The sequence below is a fragment of the Monodon monoceros genome, unplaced genomic scaffold, assembly GCF_005190385.1.
Source record: "Monodon monoceros isolate NGI ecotype Baffin Bay Population unplaced genomic scaffold, NGI_Narwhal_1 Super_Scaffold_22, whole genome shotgun sequence".
NCBI classification, from domain to species: Eukaryota; Metazoa; Chordata; class Mammalia; order Artiodactyla; family Monodontidae; genus Monodon; species Monodon monoceros.
This window is the reverse complement of record NW_021703779.1, coordinates 83,087,486-83,097,023: the sequence shown is the minus strand read 5'-3', so window position 1 is coordinate 83,097,023 and position 9,538 is coordinate 83,087,486. Positions and strand designations below refer to the sequence as shown.

The following is a 9,538-nucleotide window of genomic DNA, read 5'->3' as shown; positions in this document are numbered from 1 at the left end:
GATTTCCATCTTTGCTATATGTATCCTTACTGAAGTTTAAATGGTCTTTTCTTTGGCCAGTGAGGCCTATCCAAGTTATCTTCTAAGTCCTTTTGACATGACCCTAATAAGCATTGATAGTTTCCTTTCTATCTGGTATCTCAGAATGTTCCAGCTTCACCTTCTACGTTTTCTCCCCCATACCTGGGATCAGTCATTTTTCCCAAAAAGGTCTGGTTACATTGAATAAAAAATTATATTTCAAGTTTACAATCTGAGTGTACTAGGGATATTCATTGTTACTGGGTTTGTAATTATTTCTAGGCCTTTTCAAGGAACAAAGTGAGGATATATAAAGGGATGGATGGATGGATAGATAGAACATTTATAAAATAAATAAAACATTTATAAATAAAATAAAATATAGAACATTTCTAAAATCCTATAATCTCCCTCATGTCCCCTTTCAATCTATATCTTCCAAGAGTTATCCACTGTTCTCCTGTCTATCACCATATGTACCCTTTTATGTCTTATTTCTGCCAGTCATCATGTCTGTAAAAATCATCCATGTTGTGTGTAGTATTAGTTCATTCATTGAACTAATATTCCATTGTATAAATGTACTGCAATATATTCAACTGTTATTGGACATTACAGTATTTAAATTTCTTGGCTCTTTTCTATGCATGTGTTTTGGTGAACATAAACACTCCTATGGATATTTGCCCAAGAATGGTACTGGTGAGCCATATGATAGACATATTTTTATCTTTGATAGATTCTTCCAAACAGTTTCCCAACATGGTTTTACCACTATACACTTCTACCAGTAACATATGAATGCTCAAGTTGCTCCACATCCTTGCTAACACTTGGTCTTTTTAGTCTTTCTAATTTTACCAATTCTGGTGTGTGTGTGCATGTTTGTGATCTCTTTGTGTTTTAAATGCCATTTTCTTAATAAATAATAATTTTGAGCATCTTTTCATATGTCTATTGGCCCTCTGGACCCTGAGCTTTAACTGGTAAAATTATCTGAAATTCTTTTTTGCCACCTGCCTTATCTTTTCACTCTCCATTCCCTGCATGGATCACCTTATCCAGTCCCATAGATTTATTACTATCCATACACCAGTGACTCCTAAATCCAAGACCTTGATATCAGGTCTTAAATTTTTATATCTAAATGCTCATTCTACATCTTTCATCGCTTCTTCACCTTTGAGTTTTTGTTTTTGTTTTGTTTTGTTTTTTTGCCATTTTGCACTTCTTCATCTTGACTGGAACATTGATGTGAAGCCTAGAGACTCAGCAGTTATTTTTTAACCATAAGACAATAAACATAAGGACAAAAGCCAACACATTAGAAAAGGCAGAAGTTAAAGATGATTAAAAAAAAAAGTAGGTCACTGATGGCACTCTCAAACTGCATAAAGCTGGGCATCTTAGTGTAAGAGACAAATTACAATATTTTTAAGCCATTGTGATAGGATCCTCTTTTATTTTAAGTATAATGTAATGCTGATACAAGTGGAATCTCAGCAAATTCTACTGACTGACTATGTGAATCTACTACATGAAAAAAATTTTTGAAAGATTTTCTCTACACAGTGAAATTACTTGTGTAACCCAATACGAAAATTTAGATTCAAGAACTCTGTCAATTTTGTTCTGTCATGTCCTTAATGTCCATGATTTGTTATAATTCCTAATATACACATTTTACTGATGTGTATGTGCATACACAAATATAGATAAATATGACCTTTTATGTCTTTACAGTTATAATGTATATATATATATATATATATATATATATATATATATATGATGTATCAATAAAGGCTCTTTCAATTGCAAGTGAGAGAAAGCCAACTCAAACAAGTTATAGGAATATCAGGCTTAGAGCTGGCCTCAGAAACAATATTCAGAGTCTCAAACAATATTATTAATTATCTCTTTCTCTCTCTGTCTCTCCTCTTTTCTTCTCTTTCTCTTCACTTAGTGACCACTTTTCTGTGTTGACTTCATTTTCTCGTACCATATGGAAGCTTCCTTTATATGGATGGCGATGTGCCCAGAGAGAACTTCAGTTTTATATCATATCATATCATATCAGCTTATGGTCTAGAGAAAAAAGGAACTCTCAGTTACAGAAAAAGAAATTACCCAAAGATAGGGCTCTATTTGACCCAGCTTCAGTGACTAGTTCAACTTATAGATTCCTGTGGTCATGGGGGCAAGTATTATGTTTGTTGGAGTGTGGCAGAGCAACTCATCAAAAGAAACATGATGTCTGATATTATTTCAGGGAATTAATAATTAATCAATATCTATTAAGGCCACTATAATGTGTAGGTGTAAACATATGTGTGTGTTTGTGTTACATAAAGAAGCATAAACCTTGATTTTTTTTTATCCTTCAAAAATAATAGCATCATCTAAGAAATATAAATTTTAAAGGTGATTCAACTATAGACAAAACAAGATAAATAATCATTGGCCTGATGAAGCAGACATTCAATACTAATGAACAATGATTTTCATGTTGAACCTTAAAAAGTATGTTTCTTTAGAGACCGCCACCACCATGGGTCACATGCACGTTTCAGGGAAGGGCCTGTCCCACAAGGCTCTGACCTACCGCCACAGCGTCCCCACCTGGCTGAAGCTGACATCTGACAATGTGAAGGAGTAGATCTACAAACTGGTCAAGAAGGACCTGACTCCCTTACAAAACAGTGTGATCCTGAGAGACTTACATGGTGTTGCACAAGTACGTTTTGTGACAGGCAATAAAATCTTGAGAATTCTTAAGTCCCAAGGACTTGCTCCTGATCTTCCTGAGGATCTCTATCATTTAATTAAGAGAGCTGTTGCTGTTTGAAAGCATCCTGAGAGGAACAGAAAGAATAAAGATGCTAAATTCTGTCTGATTCTGATTGACAGCCATATTCACCAGTTGGCTTGATATTACAAGACCAAAGGAGTCTTACCCCCAGTTGGAAATATGAGTCATCCACAACCTCTTCCCTGGTTGCATAAATGTGTCTGTTGTAATCAAGCATAAAATCATTGTTTAACTAAAAAAGAAAAAGAAGAAAAGTTTGTTTCTTTAAAGATAAATAATTCCACTTTTGGAATGGCAGCATGAAGAGTTCCATAACCTGCTACCCAGTGAAACAAGCATAGTTGTTTCACTGTGAAACAAGCTAGATAGATATAGATAGAGATAGAGATTAGATAGATAGATAGATAGATAACTATGCATATAGATAAATACATATCTATATATAATTTATACCTCTCAATATATATATAGATCTATATACCTATATCTATTCTATATGTATATCAATATATATATGTTTTCTTTTAAGTCTCTATAAATTGACCTCAGGGCATATAGCAAATGAAAAAAAAATCAAGAAAATATACTAAAACTTGGTAAAAACAGCAAAAGTCTTTAACATTTAAACCATTACCCATTCCATCCCTCACTCCTGCCTAGAAACTCCAACTCCATTCCTTGTAGCTAAGAACACAGGACACCTTCTCCCCCCAGCTTTCAGTCAAGGGCCATAGTATCATCTGGGAAGAGCAGGCTGCTAGCATTTCTCATTTCCCCCTCCCCAAGCTACTCATTGCAAAAATTAAATTCTAGGTGAGTGTGGTGGAGAGGTTGGAGATTTCTTCCTCCAATAAGTCTCCATTCATATGGTAGAGGCTCCACTCCAATGGCTGGAGACAGAGAATCCTGGTATCCTGATCCTGGAATCCTAACCAGCTCACTCATAGGGCAGAAGTTAAATACTGTGAGAAGCAAGTGGAGAAGGCCAGAGGCTACCACTGTGTCTAGCATCCCCAGTAGTGGTCCAGAGATCTTTCTCCCAGGGGTAGAGAGAGTTTATAAGAACAGAGAGTTCTGAAACGTTCCACAGATGAACTGACTTCATTTGAAATGAAGTGTGGGGAAGTTCAAGCCTAAGGGCCCTCTTGAAAACAATGAAGACTTTGGTGATAAGCAAATAAAAAGAGACTGGTAGCTCCATGAGACAACAAGCAAAATCACAGGCCAGCTGCTTTACCAGAGAAAACTATGAAAATTGATAGCTAAGACACCTCCTGATATAAGAAAAAATCTCAAATGCCTGCCTCAAAAACTATCCCTGTGAAGGGGCCCCAAATTAAGTGGATCAAACTGTGGAAAAATTAGGATCCAGAGCATGATCAAACCAACAAAGCAATGTGCCAGCAATTAGTGGAATCTATCTAACTACTGGAAAGGGAGACTCAAAGAAAAGACTGCTAAAATGCTATGCTAATGATACTTGGCTAAATGACTGTTAAAAATATTATCATTCCAGAGTGTCTGTGCACATACCCAAAGGCTACACACTCTGAGATGCAACATAAAAGACTTTACACTGCAAGGGAAATAGACTTTACTAAAAGAGTCCAGTCAAGCAAACAACAGAAAGCCCAGTAATGGTTCAGGGATGCCAGTATCCAGAATTGATACAATATGTTATATAAAACTCTTAAAAAATACATGCAAACCTTCATGACCTTGGATTAGGCAATGGTTTCTTAAATATGACACATAAAGCATAAGCAACAAAAGAAAAAATAGATAAACTGGGCTTCATCAAATTTAAAAACTTCTGTGCTTCAAAAGATACCATCAAGAAAGTAAAAAGACAGACCACATAATTGGAGAAAATATTTGCAAGTCATATATAATAAGAAATTTATATCCAGAATATGAAAATAACTCTCACAACTCAACAATATAAAGACAAATAATTATAAAATGGGCAAAAACCTGAAAAGCCATTTCTCCAAAGAATTTATGAAAATGGCCAACAAACACATGATGAGATGTTTAATATCATTAGTAAGGAAATGCAAAGCAAAATCATGAGATACTCACTTCACACCCACTAAGATGTCTAGGATGTCTTTAATCAAAAAATGTAAAATAGGGCTTCCCTGGTGGCACAGTGGTTGGGAGTCCTCCTGCCGATGCAGGGGACGCGGGTTCGTGCCCCAGTCCGGGAAGATATCCCTCATGCCACGGAGCGGCTGGGCCCGTGAGCCATGGCCGCTGGGCCTGTGCATCCAGAGCCTGTGCTCTGCAACGGGAGAGGCCGCAGCGGTGGGAGGCCTGTTTACCACAAAAAGAAAAAGAAATGTAATATAAATATTGACACAGATGTGGAAAAATTTGAACCATCATACACTGCTGGTTGGGAATGTAAAATCGGCAGCTACTATGAGAAACAGTCTGGCAGTTCCTCAAAAGTTAAACATAAAGTTTCCATATGACCCAGCAATTCCACTCCTAATGATATAACAGGAGAATTGAAATTATATATCCACACAAATTCTTATACATGGATATTCATAACAGTATCATTCATAACAGCCCAAAAATGTAAATAGCCCAAATGTCCATCAGTTGATGAATGGATAAATAAAATGTGGTATATCCTTACAATGGAATATTATTTGGCTAAAAAAAAAATGATTCCCTGATACATGCCACAACATGGATGAACTTTGGAAACATTATGCTATATGAAAGAAGCTGGTCACAAAAGACCACAATGCATGTGACTCCATTTATATCAAATATCCATAAAGGCGTAGTGATAGAGACAAAATATAGATTAGTGGTTTCTTAGGACAGAAGGAAGGGGGAGGATTAAGTGTTAATGGCTAAATTTGTAGAGGGGTTTTGGGGGGAGGATGATGAAAATGTTCTATGACTGTGGTTATAGTTTTACAGCTCAAAATACTCTATAACCCATTGAATTATACACTTTACATTTTTCCCTCTTTTCCTCCACCTCACAGCCTCTTTAAATGGGTGAATTATATGGTTTCTGAATTATATATAAATTAAGTTGTTAACAACCAAAAAATAAAGATAGAGTATGCATCAATTATGAAAACAATGTATGCTCTTCTGTAAGATTGGTTCTATATAAAATTTTATAATGGAATTTTAAATAATCTAAATACTAGTTTAGTCTTTATATTCTCATGAAGAAATGTATTTTGTATGTATATACAATTAGTGTGATTTATCCCATACTTCATAAAAAGAATCAAATCATTTGTGTGAAAACTATAGCCTGTGAGACAGGCTATAATATAAAAATTTGAATAAATTCAGTATGTCAGAAGATTCTGGGCTTAATTCTAACTAGCATTCAATAATATCATAGTATATAATTACCTCAGCAAGTAGAAGTTGAATTATAAAGTCTATTTTGGTGTAAATAAATCCTAATCTACATTGAAAAGTGTAATGTGTCCAGAACCCCCCCCCCGAAAAGAAACATTTTGTCGTGTTTAGATTACTGTGATAAAAGAATTATAAATATTCTAACAATAAGTTTAATTAATAGATCTAAAATATTTATTTTCAAGATATAGCGATTCAATTTTACACTTTTATAAGTGTTCACATAATAAGATTCATGTTCAAAAGCTCAAATTAAGGGATCTGATTGCCTGAATCAAAACAAAAACGTTGAAAGTAACAATTCTGAAAAATAATGGCATATTTATTTAAAGAATTTACAACCTTTTAGGTATGTCAAATTTTTTTCCAAAGTTAGCAGAGCCACACTGGAGAAACTCTCAGAAGTATTTGGTCAAAGCAATCAGCTTTTAATCAATGTTTCAGGTCAGTCAATATTTTTGGCACTTTTCAAATAACAAGACAACTGGTTTTGGCATTTAAAGGAAACTTACTTTTGGCAGCTCCCTTCCTTAAATTAATCACTTGTCAATTTAAATCTACGTTAGAAAAATGTCTCTATTTATGTAACCTGTATATGACCAGTTCAGGTTGTGCAGGTTCTCACTCTTAATGACTATGTTTTCTATCTTTTTGTGTATTTTCAAAATGGTTATGAAGTCAACAAAAGAGAAAGAAGGTAATAGGAGTGGTAGGTAATACCCAAGCAGATGGTTATTTTCATGATTCTTCACCTTCTCCAAAATTTCAAATACTTCATTATCTACTTGAGTATCTAACAAATTTATTCCAACATATGACATAACATATTTTATACATTTCCTATCAATGTGAAAGAGGGAGATAAATCTTTTGAAAATACTTGAATTTTACTGGAAGCTTAATACTCCTTTTGAGAAACAAGGCAGTTGTTCTTTTCCACCCAATACTTAATATGCAACTTGTTCAGAATCTTCTTCAGACCACCATGTAATGGTATATAAAGCTGAGATGTTTTATTTATTTATAATTGAAAAACTGTGGCTGTCTACAGATGCCACAAGCAAATTGATGATTTGTTTTATAATGTATCCAAAGTAAGTATAACGGCTTTTTTTTCTCATTGAATTGAATTATCTAATCATTTGGAATTTTGAAGACGAGGCAATATATATATATTAAATATATATATATTTGTATATTTATACAAATAAAATATATATGTGTATATATTTATTTATATATATGTATATATATTTATTAATATGTGTATATATAAACTTCTTGGAACCAGGGAAGTGTTCTTGGATCTTTTGGTAGTTTAACAAATGTTCCATATCATCCCTAGTATTTACCATATGTTTGAATAAGATACTTTTCCAAATTAAGCACAATCTTGTGTACAGGACTTTTTAGTCATATTACCATGAAGAACAAGTGAGTCAAGAAGTTCCTTTCTAGAATTAGAAAATTTCTATCCAGGGACAATCTTCCAAGGGTCATGTTAGATGTTAAGAAATATTGTAGGAATGGTATATTAGCTACCGATAAAAATATCAGACACGTACATAAGATTTCATTTATTGCACTGTTATTGCTTTTAGACATAAAGTTCATAATAAAATTGCTACAGCCAAAGATTTAAATCAGACCTCATAACAGATGCTTCTCTGTAACCCTGTAATAAATTCCCTTTGTCCATCTCTGTATGATTTCAGCTTCAGCTTCTGTGGACAGTTCACTTTCAGCACATACTTAGCATCTCCGTTTTTTTGGTTGTTGTTGTTTTCTTTTCTTTTTGTTTTTCTCACAACTCCTTCTCTTAAGTCAATGAGGGAAGAAAACCTTTATGTCACCTGGCTCAAGTCCTATTCTACAGAGTAGGTTTTTTTTGTGGTCACCAATCATGGAACTATGTTTGGGACAAATTCAGAGCATCACACTGTAAAGGTTAGAAACAGTCTGTTGGAGAAATAGCAAAGCAACGTTCAACAAGAAGAGAAGTATGCATTCCCAATCGTTCAATATTTTGATAATCATTTTCATTGTACCACTCCTACATCTTACAGATGGACAAATCTGAAGTTCAGAAATCTTTGCCGATTTATGCTATCACCCAGTAAGTTAATGGTGGGCTCAAGTTTAGTAACGGGTCTTCTGATTCCAGATCAATGTTTATTTCCTATACCAGTGGTTCTGAAAGTATTTCCTTTACTTCAGAATCACCCACCAAATTGCTTGTCATAAATGTATATACCTAAGGTCCATTCCAGGTCTTTCTCTGCTTTTCTGCCCCACATATATGAACACATAAATGTAATGGGCTCTTGAGTTTTACAACCTCTTAGGGAGAAACACTGGGGAAAAATTATGATTGCCCCAAGTTAAGTTAGGTATCTACCTAGGTATCAGTTAATAGGCAGATAGAAAAAATACATTTTCACATATAAGGTTAAGCCTCTGCCAAGGCCTAGTGGTTAGAGGTATGAGGCATTTATGAGGAAGAGGTAGTTCAACCTGAAAAGAATGAAAGATTTATGTAGTCAGAAAATAATGAAAAAGTGCCTTGGAATATATCATAGCAAGCTTTGTATGCCAGACTGACTAGTTTGAACTTTATTCAGTAGATAAGAGGAAATCATTAAAGATTTTTTAGCAGAAAGCAACATGTAGATTAAGGTTAATCTTCCACCAGTAAGTAAAGTGAATTTGAGTGGAGATGGCCAAGAACAGTGGTTTGCAAATTTATGTGTATCTAAGAAATATTTATGATGCTAGTTTTTAAAAAAATGCATATTCCAGTCACCTGGCCTCAGAGACTGTAGTTCTGTGGTATATTCCAGGAAATGGTATTTGTAATCAACACCTCAAATGTTTCTTATGTAACATACACTGAGGCCAGGTGTTTCATACATGTGTGCACATACATACATACTCAATGGTTCCATACATACATAAAACATACAAACACAACATACAAATGTTCCTTACATACCTAGTATTTGAGAGCTTCTGCTCTGATTTGCCTTTACAGCAATCTTCTTAACCAATGCACTAGAGATGTAATTTGGAGTGGAGGGGAATGTGGTGGACAGAACACAGGCTGCCTCTAAAGTACGCAGCTGTGACTTAGGTCAAGCTGACTATTGCCACGCAGGAAAGTAGACCCAGTTTTTTTGATTATCTACTTTTTCAGAAGAAACCAGGTATCTAAATTCTTATGGTAACCTTCTCAATTTTTAAACATGTAATATAATTTGTGTTTGTGTGTGTGTGTGTGTGTGTGTGCACGTGAGTGCACATAAA

At 34.5% G+C, this 9,538-nt stretch overlaps 1 pseudogene; it reads left to right on the top strand.

Annotated features, from left to right (window-relative positions):
* The first annotated feature begins 2,572 nt into the window (after nt 1–2,572).
* On the top strand, nt 2,573–3,027 carry LOC114906389 (annotated as a pseudogene).
* The last annotated feature ends 6,511 nt before the right edge of the window (nt 3,028–9,538 follow it).